We start from the raw sequence: 13,601 nt of genomic DNA on the forward strand, positions 1-13,601 counted from the left end.
CAATAGTACTTAATCCAGTTCTCCATGCTCTCCAGTGATTGAATTAAAAATACAGCGGGAGCAAAATGAAGACAACAAGCTGTCTTAAAGCCAATGGAGTCCAGTGACAAAAGCCTTGTCATGCTCCGGTGGGGTCTTGCCTCTAATCCAGAGGGTTTTAGAGGCAGCAGACACTGGCTTGTTGTTCTCTGGCGGGGATGGCTAGGCGCTAAGTAACTAGCAGAGCTACTGGCGACAGTTCCGTCCAGGAAAGATGGCCTGCTAATCCTAATCACGCCTGAGAATGCCGTCTGGGTCACATGACCTTTCGCTAGCTGTAATGGAAGGGGTCATAATTGGGATTTATCGCCGCGGAGGCAGCCTGCAGGAGAGGTGCCAGTCAAAGGGTTGTGGGTCCTGGATGTCTGACGGGCATAGTGGAGAAGAATGAGTCATCTGAACGCTTATAGACACATTAAGGCCACACTGAGCATGAAGAAACATCACACACTAATTCAAATGTACTTTTCGAATGAGTGTTTGAATGAATGTTGGCTGCGGCAACACTTCAATCGTCCACTTTAGACATTCTACTGACTATGAGTAACTTTGCAACTACCATGTCAACTAGCAGTCATTAAAATATTAAAACCTGCTAACCCTTTATTTTGATGCTCCACAACAGACATTCTACTGACTATAAGTAACTTTGCAAGTACATATCAAGTTATTCTACTGACCTGGGGCCTGTACCATGATGGTAGTTTAACAAACCCAGGGTTACAGGATTAGTTTCGAGTTGACAAAACCAAACCAATCTATATTCAGGCTTTGTTGGTCCCATGATGCTGATCATCAGCTTTCTCTGTCAACTCTGGCTTCGGTCCTGAGTTTAGCTGTGACATCATGAGTGAACAGCCAATCACATGCTGTGAATCGGTGAAACTGAGATTCACTTCTCGCGAGAGAAGCAGCGAGATTCATTTCTCTCTTCTACAGAATATTACATGATTGAAAAATATTAATAATTTAAACAAATTTACACAGCAAGAAGAAAAGAGTTGTCTATAAAAGAGTACAAAATATTCACTACGTCAATGCAAGTAAAAGTTATGAAGTTAGTTTAGTTGATATATAGAGAGAAATGAAAATTTAAGCTCACATGTAGTAATTTTTATAGTTTTATTTATTGATTTTAAAGCTTACTTTTATGACCTTTATATAGGCTATTTATATTAATTTTAACTAAGTGCCTATTAATGATTGATTAACTAAAATGATACATGTGTAATTGATTAAGGGTATAAAAATTACATAAATTAAATCTAAATCATTCAAAAAATAATATTATTATAAATAAGCATTGTTAAAAGCCAAATGCTTTAGCCATTTATTATGTAGTGACCTTTAATTTGGAGTAGAAAAGAGGTGTGTCACTTTGCTCACAGCTGATTGGTCCAATTTAAGTTTGATCTCTTATCCAGAACATAACCTGCCCTGTGGAGCGTAAATTACTATGGAGATGAACACTGCTAAAAGCCAAACCACTTTAATGGTACCTAAAACCCAGGATTAGCACAAACCAAGCTTAAACATATCTGGCTAGCCAGCTAAACCGGCTTCATGGTATAGGCCCCTGACCTGAACTCTAACCTAACAATCTACTAGTTGACAGACACATAGTTGCTTATACTTAGTATAATGTCTAAAGTGGACTACTGAAATAAAGTGTGACCTTATTTGATTTAAGTACACTGCAAATAAATTATTTTGTTAATCAATATTACTTTTTTATGTCTTTTCTGCTCCAAATATCTAAACATTAAATCAAGTAACATTTACTTAAAGGAACACTCCACCGTTTTTAGAAATAGGGCTTATTCAACATCTTTCCTCCATTTAGATATGTGGGCAAATGCATTTTTGTCTCAGTGCATGCATTGTTTTAGTTTGGCAGGGTCGCCGCTAGCTTAGCTTAGCATAATGAATGGAATCCTATGTTGCCAGCTAGCATGTCCCGAGTAAAAGTGATCAAAAACAAAAAAAAACACCTAATTACTTCTTGTGGCCTGCGTATTCACAACGAATACAAATAGCGATGCAGATTAAGACTAGGCGATTTCCTAGGCAGATAGTGACTTGGGACTATATTAGGGTGAAGCACAGGCGAAGCACTGCTACTTTGGCGCAGAGATATCACGCAACACATGAAATCCCCAAACTTGAATAAGCCCTATTTCTAAAAACGGTGGAGTGTTCCTTTAAGGAAGCATAATTACTTAAGATTGGAAGTTGTTTACTGAAGAATTGATCTCAATTAAGTGAGTTAATGCTTAAAACAATTCAACAAAACTATTCTGACTTTATATCACACAATTCTGACTTTATATCTCACAATTCTGACTTTATATCTCACAATTCTGACTTTATATCACACAATTCTGACTTTATATCTCACAATTCTGACTATATCTCACAATTCTGACTTTATATCACACAATTCTGACTTTATATCTCACAATTCTGACTATATCTCACAATTCTGACTTTATATCTCACAATTCTGACTATATCTCACAATTCTGACTTTATATCACACAATTCTGACTTTATATCTCACAATTCTGACTATATCTCACAATTCTGACTTTATATCTCACAACTCTGACTTTATATCACAATTCTGACTTTATATCTCACAATTCTGACTATATCTCACAATTCTGACTTTATATCTCACAACTCTGACTTTATATCACAATTCTGACTTTATATCTCACAATTCTGACTATATCTCACAATTCTGACTTTATATCACAATTCTGACTTTATATCTCACAATTCTGACTATATCTCACAATTCTGACTTTATATCTCACAACTCTGACTTTATATCACAATTCTGACTTTATATCTCACAATTCTGACTATATCTCACAATTCTGACTTTATATCTCACAACTCTGACTTTATATCACAATTCTGACTTTATATCTCACATTTCTGACTTTATATCTCACAATTCTGACTTTATATCTCACAATTCTGACTTTATATCACACAATTCTGACTTTATATCTCACAATTCTGACTATATCTCACAATTCTGACTTTATATCTCACAACTCGGACTTTATATCTCACAATTCTGACTTTATATCTCACAATTCTGACTTTATATCTCACATTTCTGACTTTATATCTCACAACTCTGACTTTATATCTCACAATTCTGACTTTATATCTCACAATTCTGACTTTATATCTCACAACTCTGACTTTATATCACACAATCCTGACTTTATATCACACAATTCTGACTTTATATCTCACAATTCTGACTTTATATCACACAATTCTGACTTTATATCACACAATTCTGACTTTATATCACACAATTCTGACTTTATATCTCACAACTCTGACTTTATATCACAATTCTGACTTTATATCTCACAATTCTGACTTTATATCTCACAATTCTGACTTTATATCACACAATTCTGACTTTATATCTCACAATTCTGACTTTATATCTCACAATTCTGACTTTATATCTCACAATTCTGACTTTATATCTCACAACTCGCACTTTATTCACTTTCATTTACTTTATATCTCACTATTCTGACTTTATATCTCACTATTCTGACTTTATATCTCTCAACTCTGACTTTATATCACACAACTCTGACTTTATATCTCACAATTCTGACTTTATATCTCACAATTCTGACTTAAAATCACAAAACTCTGACTTTAAAACTTGCAATTCTGACTTTATATCTCACAATTCTGACTTTATATCTCGCAATTCTGACTTTATATCTCACAATTCTGACTTTATATCTCACAATTCTGACTTTATATCACACAATTCTGACTTTATATCTCACAACTCTGACTTTATATCACAATTCTGACTTTATATCTCACAATTCTGACTTTATATCACACAATTCTGACTTTATATCACACAATTCTGACTTTATATCACACAATTCTGACTTTATATCACACAATTCTGACTTTATATCTCACAACTCTGACTTTATATCACAATTCTGACTTTATATCTCACAATTCTGACTTTATATCTCACAATTCTGACTTTATATCTCACAACTCTGACTTTATATCACAATTCTGACTTTATATCTCACAATTCTGACTTTATATCTCACAACTCGCACTTTATTCACTTTCATTTACTTTATATCTCACTATTCTGACTTTATATCTCACTATTCTGACTTTATATCTCTCAACTCTGACTTTATATCACACAACTCTGACTTTATATCTCACAATTCTGACTTTATATCTCACAATTCTGACTTAAAATCACAAAACTCTGACTTTAAAACTTGCAATTCTGACTTTATATCTCACAATTCTGACTTTATATCTCGCAATTCTGACTTTATATCTCACAATTCTGACTTTATATCTCACAATTCTGACTTTATATCACACAATTCTGACTTTATATCTCACAACTCTGACTTTATATCACAATTCTGACTTTATATCTCACAATTCTGACTTTATATCACACAATTCTGACTTTATATCACACAATTCTGACTTTATATCACACAATTCTGACTTTATATCACACAATTCTGACTTTATATCTCACAACTCTGACTTTATATCACAATTCTGACTTTATATCTCACAATTCTGACTTTATATCTCACAATTCTGACTTTATATCTCACAACTCTGACTTTATATCACAATTCTGACTTTATATCTCACAATTCTGACTTTATATCTCACAATTCTGACTTTATATCACACAATTCTGACTTTATATCTCACAACTCTGACTTTATATCACACAATTCTGACTTTATATCTCACAATTCTGACTTTATATCTCACAATTCTGACTTTATATCACAATTCTGACTTTATATCTCACAATTCTGACTTTATATCTCACAACTCTGACTTTATATCTCACAATTCTGACTTTATATCTCACAATTCTGACTTTATATCACACAATTCTGACTTTATATCTCACAATTCTGACTATATCTCACAATTCTGACTTTATATCTCACAATTCTGACTATATCTCACAATTCTGACTTTATATCACACAATTCTGACTTTATATCTCACAATTCTGACTATATCTCACAATTCTGACTTTATATCTCACAACTCTGACTTTATATCACAATTCTGACTTTATATCTCACAATTCTGACTATATCTCACAATTCTGACTTTATATCTCACAACTCTGACTTTATATCACAATTCTGACTTTATATCTCACAATTCTGACTATATCTCACAATTCTGACTTTATATCTCACAACTCTGACTTTATATCACAATTCTGACTTTATATCTCACATATCTGACTTTATATCTCACAATTCTGACTTTATATCTCACAATTCTGACTTTATATCACACAATTCTGACTTTATATCTCACAATTCTGACTATATCTCACAATTCTGACTTTATATCTCACAACTCGGACTTTATATCTCACAATTCTGACTTTATATCTCACAATTCTGACTTTATATCTCACATTTCTGACTTTATATCTCACAACTCTGACTTTATATCTCACAATTCTGACTTTATATCTCACAATTCTGACTTTATATCTCACAACTCTGACTTTATATCACACAATCCTGACTTTATATCACACAATTCTGACTTTATATCACACAATTCTGACTTTATATCACACAATTCTGACTTTATATCTCACAACTCTGACTTTATATCACAATTCTGACTTTATATCTCACAATTCTGACTTTATATCTCACAATTCTGACTTTATATCACACAATTCTGACTTTATATCTCACAATTCTGACTTTATATCTCACAATTCTGACTTTATATCTCACAATTCTGACTTTATATCTCACAACTCGCACTTTATTCACTTTCATTTACTTTATATCTCACTATTCTGACTTTATATCTCACTATTCTGACTTTATATCTCTCAACTCTGACTTTATATCACACAACTCTGACTTTATATCTCACAATTCTGACTTTATATCTCACAATTCTGACTTAAAATCACAAAACTCTGACTTTAAAACTTGCAATTCTGACTTTATATCTCACAATTCTGACTTTATATCTCGCAATTCTGACTTTATATCTCACAATTCTGACTTTATATCTCACAATTCTGACTTTATATCACACAATTCTGACTTTATATCTCACAACTCTGACTTTATATCACAATTCTGACTTTATATCTCACAATTCTGACTTTATATCACACAATTCTGACTTTATATCACACAATTCTGACTTTATATCACACAATTCTGACTTTATATCACACAATTCTGACTTTATATCTCACAACTCTGACTTTATATCACAATTCTGACTTTATATCTCACAATTCTGACTTTATATCTCACAATTCTGACTTTATATCTCACAACTCTGACTTTATATCACAATTCTGACTTTATATCTCACAATTCTGACTTTATATCTCACAACTCGCACTTTATTCACTTTCATTTACTTTATATCTCACTATTCTGACTTTATATCTCACTATTCTGACTTTATATCTCTCAACTCTGACTTTATATCACACAACTCTGACTTTATATCTCACAATTCTGACTTTATATCTCACAATTCTGACTTAAAATCACAAAACTCTGACTTTAAAACTTGCAATTCTGACTTTATATCTCACAATTCTGACTTTATATCTCGCAATTCTGACTTTATATCTCACAATTCTGACTTTATATCTCACAATTCTGACTTTATATCACACAATTCTGACTTTATATCTCACAATTCTGACTTTATATCACACAACTCTGACTTTATATCACACAATCCTGACTTTATATCACACAATTCTGACTTTATATCACACAATTCTGACTTTATATCACACAACTCTGACTTTATATCACACAATCCTGACTTTATATCACACAATTCTGACTTTATATCACACAATTCTGACTTTATATCACACAATTCTGACTTTATATCTCACAACTCTGACTTTATATCACAATTCTGACTTTATATCTCACAATTCTGACTTTATATCACACAATTCTGACTTTATATCACACAATTCTGACTTTATATCACACAATTCTGACTTTATATCTCACAACTCTGACTTTATATCACAATTCTGACTTTATATCTCACAATTCTGACTTTATATCTCACAATTCTGACTTTATATCTCACAATCCTGACTTTATATCACACAATTCTGACTTTATATCACACAATTCTGACTTTATATCACACAACTCTGACTTTATATCACACAATCCTGACTTTATATCACACAATTCTGACTTTATATCACACAATTCTGACTTTATATCTCACAACTCTGACTTTATATCACAATTCTGACTTTATATCTCACAATTCTGACTTTATATCACACAATTCTGACTTTATATCACACAATTCTGACTTTATATCACACAATTCTGACTTTATATCACACAATTCTGACTTTATATCTCACAACTCTGACTTTATATCACAATTCTGACTTTATATCTCACAATTCTGACTTTATATCTCACAATTCTGACTTTATATCTCACAACTCTGACTTTATATCACAATTCTGACTTTATATCTCACAATTCTGACTTTATATCTCACAACTCGCACTTTATTCACTTTCATTTACTTTATATCTCACTATTCTGACTTTATATCTCACTATTCTGACTTTATATCTCTCAACTCTGACTTTATATCACACAACTCTGACTTTATATCTCACAATTCTGACTTTATATCTCACAATTCTGACTTAAAATCACAAAACTCTGACTTTAAAACTTGCAATTCTGACTTTATATCTCACAATTCTGACTTTATATCTCGCAATTCTGACTTTATATCTCACAATTCTGACTTTATATCTCACAATTCTGACTTTATATCACACAATTCTGACTTTATATCTCACAACTCGCACTTTATTCACTTTCATTTACTTTATATCTCACAATTCTGACTTTATATCTCTCAACTCTCACTTTATATCTCACAATTCTGACTTTATATTTCACAACTCTGACTTTATATCACGCAATTCTGAGAAAAAAGTCTGAATTGTGAGATAAAAAGTCGCAATTACCTTTTTTATTCTGTGGCAGAAACAAGCTTCCATAAATACCATTCAAGGGAAATTTGCAAAATACTTCCTGTTCTTGTCCAACTTGCTGTGCAGTTGTTTTACGTTTTCTTGAGGGAATGTAAGATCTAGGTCTTTCCTTCTATGCTGTGTTGTGTTTGAGACATGCATTCTGTTGTGACATCAACACGTACAAACTTTAGTAGAAACATGAGTGCAGATTTTGCCCCCCAAATCCGCGTTTCTGCTTTTCCTGGTTAACATGAGGAGTCTCCTTAAGTGTAGGCAGAAGTACAGATTGTTGGTCGAGATTTGCTGGAGGGTCCTCTTCAACAAGAAGGCCTTTTCTGTGTCTGGTGTAAGTCTATTCAGGGTGTCCTAATCCTGTTAACAAGATCCCTGACTGTGGGTGTCTGGGAAGTTGGATCCATATCAAATTCTCTCTTTTCACTGTTCTGCTCAGGCAAGTGATAGGCCAGCTTAAGAGGGTCTGTCAGGAGAATATGTCGCTCCGTGACTTTGCTGTACCAACAGAGATTCAAACGAATTATCGCGCTTCCAAAATTACTATTTTACAAGCTAGAGGTTTAGAAATGTTTTTATTTGTGGTGTTTGAAAGCATCGTGTAGTTCTGTTGCTCATTCTTGGGTTTAGGGATTCAAATTAAACCCTAAGTATGAGTATTAAACCTCAGTGTGTAACTTGTTTGTGATTCAAACAAAAAAACGAAAGCTCAAATCACGTGGTTTGTTGAGGAGAGGAGTGCTGGTGTTTTTCTAAGTGATCCGACATGCAATGTTCACCTGATTGTAATTCATTTCAAATGTTTTACACATTAAAAAAATAAAATAAAAATAGAATATGATTAATACTTATTCTGATATGAAATTCTGACATTTATTCAGCCTTAAAGGTCCCATGGCATGAAATTTTCATTTTATGAGGTATTTCAACATTAATATGAGTTCCCCTAGCCTGAATATTGTCCCCAAGTGGATAGAAATGTTGATCGGTGTAAACCCGAGTTCTGGCTGTCTCTCTCTGCCTTTGAGAAAATGACAGGCCAGACTAGCCAATCCTGAAGCCTCCTGGTTTGACGTCCAAGCAGGAACGGTTTCCTCCCTTTCCCCCGCCCAGAGAATCTGCCACGCCCATGCAAACGCTCGAGATCATTAACGTTACTTGTGAACGAGTGAACTGGCAGTTTCTCAGTGTTTGGATGTACAAATGAAAACAGAAGTCTTTCTTCAGTTCCTTCTGATCTGTGATCATTGATTTCTGATGTGTAGCTAATTATTTATTATTCGTGCACACGCTGCGGCTTCTCTCTCTCCCGACAGAACGGTGTTTTCGTGTTTTCTATCTTGTGAGTCAGTGTTTTGTACGTCCTCGTCGCGTCTATCTGTTCTAAAATGTGCATACAGTCTTTTCTGTTTAACATCAGCAGTAACATCTTTAGAGATAAACCTCACACACGCCGAAGCTCGGCCTTCAACATCCCCGACCCCCAGTACTGCATCTGGCCCACAGCGGAGGCACCAAACGCGGCGTGAGATTAAGCAGAAGGGGGGTAAGCGTGAGGGTATCTGGGCTAGGCTAGCCAGCTTTCCCCACAATAAACTGGATTACATTCGATTACTGCTGTTGTGTCTTTGTTTGCGCTGTGTAAGTTACTCAATGCGCATCACTGACGCTATTCATATGATTGGAACATATCTAGAAATAATGCTTTAATCAAACTTACTAACTCGTTCATCTCGCTGTAATGGTACATTGCATGTGTTACAAAGTTGGTAGAATAATGATGAAGAGGACTCGGTGTGACTGGGACTCGTGTTTATTCAGAACTCTCAGATACAAACACAATAAACTCGCGCTGACAGACAACGCTCTCATAACTCAGTAGTTACTATAAATAACTTTGTTAGCAATCGCTCCGTCTCCGTGATGTCCTGTTCGCGAACGAATCATTCTTTTGAATCGGTTCTTTTTAGTGAACCGAACCAGTTCACCAAATCGGACTGAATCGTTCTAAACGGTTCGCGTCTCGAGTCAGCGCTGATCCATAATTTACTAACTTTCTGACATGAGTGACAGCCCCTCTGACTAGAAATAAACTAATAACCTGAAGTATATTCTAGTAACTACAACAGTTCACCCTGAACTGAGACATGCTGAGAGAACTGATGTGAAGTGAACACAGGTCCATCTGTCTCTGGCAGACTCGTGCCTGCTCGTGCCTCGTTAAACCACGCCCCCTCCGCTCATTTAAAATGCAAAGATGTCAGCCAATCACAACAGTGGGCGTTTTTCCTGAAGTCTCACAGCAGACACGCCTCTTGAAGCAGGGCAGTCAGCCACAGGGCAAACAGCAGTATAGAAAAAATGCCTTTTATTTCTAAATTATGACATTTTATGATGTAAAAATCATACTAACAATATAAGTACACCTCAGGAAACACTATAAAATAATAGAAAAATGCCATGCCATGGGACCTTTAAACTTTGCAATGAATTTTTGTGATATATTATAATTAACTGACAGCAGTAATTATAAATTATATTTCACGAGTTCCCAATTAAACTTTTAAATTTTTAACAATGTTCCCTGTCAAAAAGAAGTTAAATAAAAAAATTTAATTAAACTAAATTTTAAATAAAACAATACAAATTAATAATAATAATATATATATATATATATATATATATATATATATATATATATATATATATATATATATATATATATATATATATATATATATATATATATATATATATATGTATATATATATATGTATATGTATATGTAGCTATTACTATTACTAAACTATTACAAAATATTAAATATTACATAACAAAATAATTATACATTTAATATTTTGTAATAACTTTGTATTCAATATTTTATAATAATAATATTGAATACATATTATTATTAAATATTTTATAATAATAATTATTATTATTATAAAATATTGAATAGTAATAAGTTATTATCAACAAAATGTTGAATTTATAATTATGTTATAATGTAATATTTTATATTTATAAGGTGTGCTGATTTTTTCAAAATAATCTGATGAAGCACAAAACACATGGCTACTTTTCTCTCTGTTAATTAAATAAAATTTGCATTTATATTTATAATTTATATTTATTTAAAATATTTATAAATACATTCATTATAATAATATTTAAATAATTTACAAAATATTAAATAATTATAAATGTAATATTTCTGAATAATATTAATAATAAATAATAATAAAAAATATACTTCATTCATTATTATTATTATTATTAAGGTGTGCTGATGTTTTCAAAATATTAAATCATTTGAAATATGTATAATAATTATATATATATATATATTTTTTTTTTTTATATTATTTTTTTTATTTAATACTATGAATCAAATTAACAGTAGCGGGTATCGTCATTGGTCCCAATTAGTAGGGTCCACGCTCAGGTCAACAATGGGCGTCCTCATCAGACATGAAATATGCTCTCAATTAATCATGGGGGGACGTAACCTGATCCGGGGTATTTTCTCATCTTCGTCTCCACTCTGGGGCTGGATAATCCAAAGGCCTTGATGTATCACTGCCTGTTGGATGTCTGCTGACTAATGTACCAGTAAATGATTAAATAAGCAAGAGGGGGTGGTACAAGTCAAGTGGAACTTAATTACCTCTGACAAGAGTTTTCGAAGAAAAAAAAAAACGGATACCAGATCACACACGTGGGGATCGTGTGACAACAAGCTCTCTAACAGTAAAAGTAATCTATACCACATGACGTAAACTATTATTTATAACCAACAGTTCCCAAAGCACGTGATGAATCGTACAATACTGGAAATCTAATGATTCTTTCCCGATCTATACCACCAGCGAACCAGAAAAACATGTTTGCGTGTGACAGAGTCAAAATGGCACGTCCTGAGAAAAAGCCAGTCTCCGGGGCCTTCGCTACAGCAAGCATCCCGCGTGTCTCCAGGGGGTCCAAGCGCTGTGTGCATCTGGAAGAGATATTTGGCTGAAGTTCCACCCAGAAGGCTTTCACAATGCGCCTTCCCATCTCTGAAACACATCAGAGTTGAGATAGATGTCAGGAAGACGAAACGCAGCGTTACCGACAGAGAAGAACAAGAGGGTTTGTTGAACGTAATTGCACGGAACAATTAAACGAATCTGAAGAATCACAAACACAAAACACATGGCTGATTTTCTCTCGCCGCAATCTTTACGGTTAACACTGCTTCAAAAAAAAAAAAGAAAAAGATTTTGGATATCCTAGATGTTTATTCCGGGATCTGGTGAACCGTGGTTTCAGCTGCACGCCCTCCATGAACTCTTGCACTTTGACTGCTAATCTCACATCGCTCCCGATGTTCACACAGGAGCTTTTGGCCGTGCTAATTGTTTTGCTTATTTTTATCTGTCTTCCCATTTTCCTTTCAGCGGCGAGCGGAGGAGCAGCCAACACGAAGCAGGTCCAACAACATGCCTCTCAGCACGAGCGGGAAGTCTAATTTTCACATCTGCTCAAGTGAGAGGCTTAAATCAACAATCACTTAAGATAACAAGACTATATAAATTACAATGGCAATGAATTTTACTAAGCTCTTAAACACCCAATATTGTGGGCGTTTGAAGGCCCTGCTGAGTTGAGCAACTGCAGTGAGTAACCGGTGACTCAAAGAAGTGGCTGAAGTTCAGATCTACTCTGTTCCACAGAAAACAGGTTAAATATGTAAACTATCTTGCAAACTAAACTGCTATATTCAATGCATCATATTCCTGGCAACGAGGAACTGCTTCACAGAGATGATGCAGGAAATCGTAGAAGGTTTTTGTTTATGGTTTCTTTATCTTTTAACATTGCATACCTTGTTCTGTTAATATAAGTATTGATTTCTAGGAAATTAGGCAATGTGTAAATATTACATTTTATTATTTCTAAGGAAAGCCTCACTCAAAATGAATGACCAATGACTTACAAAGAGATCATTCAAGACTGATTTCACCTATAGGCGAAAAAAAATAAATCTTAAAATCTCACTGATGTACAGTTTACTATCGTTCAGAATTTTGGGGTCAGTAAAATTGTTTAATGTTTTTGAAAAAAAAAAAAAATCTTATATGCTTACCAAGGCTGCAAAAATAAAATTTAAATTAATAAAAAAAAATAAAAAATAAAAAAAAATACAAATTGTGAAAAATTATTACAATTTAAAATAACGTTTCTATTTGAATATATTTTTAAATGTCATTTATTCCTGTGATCAAAGCTGAATTTTCAGCATCATTACTTCAATCTACAGTGTCACATGATCCTTTGATGATCCAGAAATATTTCTCATTATTATCAATGTTTAAAATAGTTGTGCTGCTTAATATTTCTATGGAGACTGTGATGCTTTTTTTTCAGGATTTGTTGATTAATCGAAAGA

Source organism: Gobio gobio, assembly GCF_949357685.1.
Source record: "Gobio gobio genome assembly, chromosome: 19".
In the NCBI taxonomy this organism is placed as follows: domain Eukaryota; kingdom Metazoa; phylum Chordata; class Actinopteri; order Cypriniformes; family Gobionidae; genus Gobio; species Gobio gobio.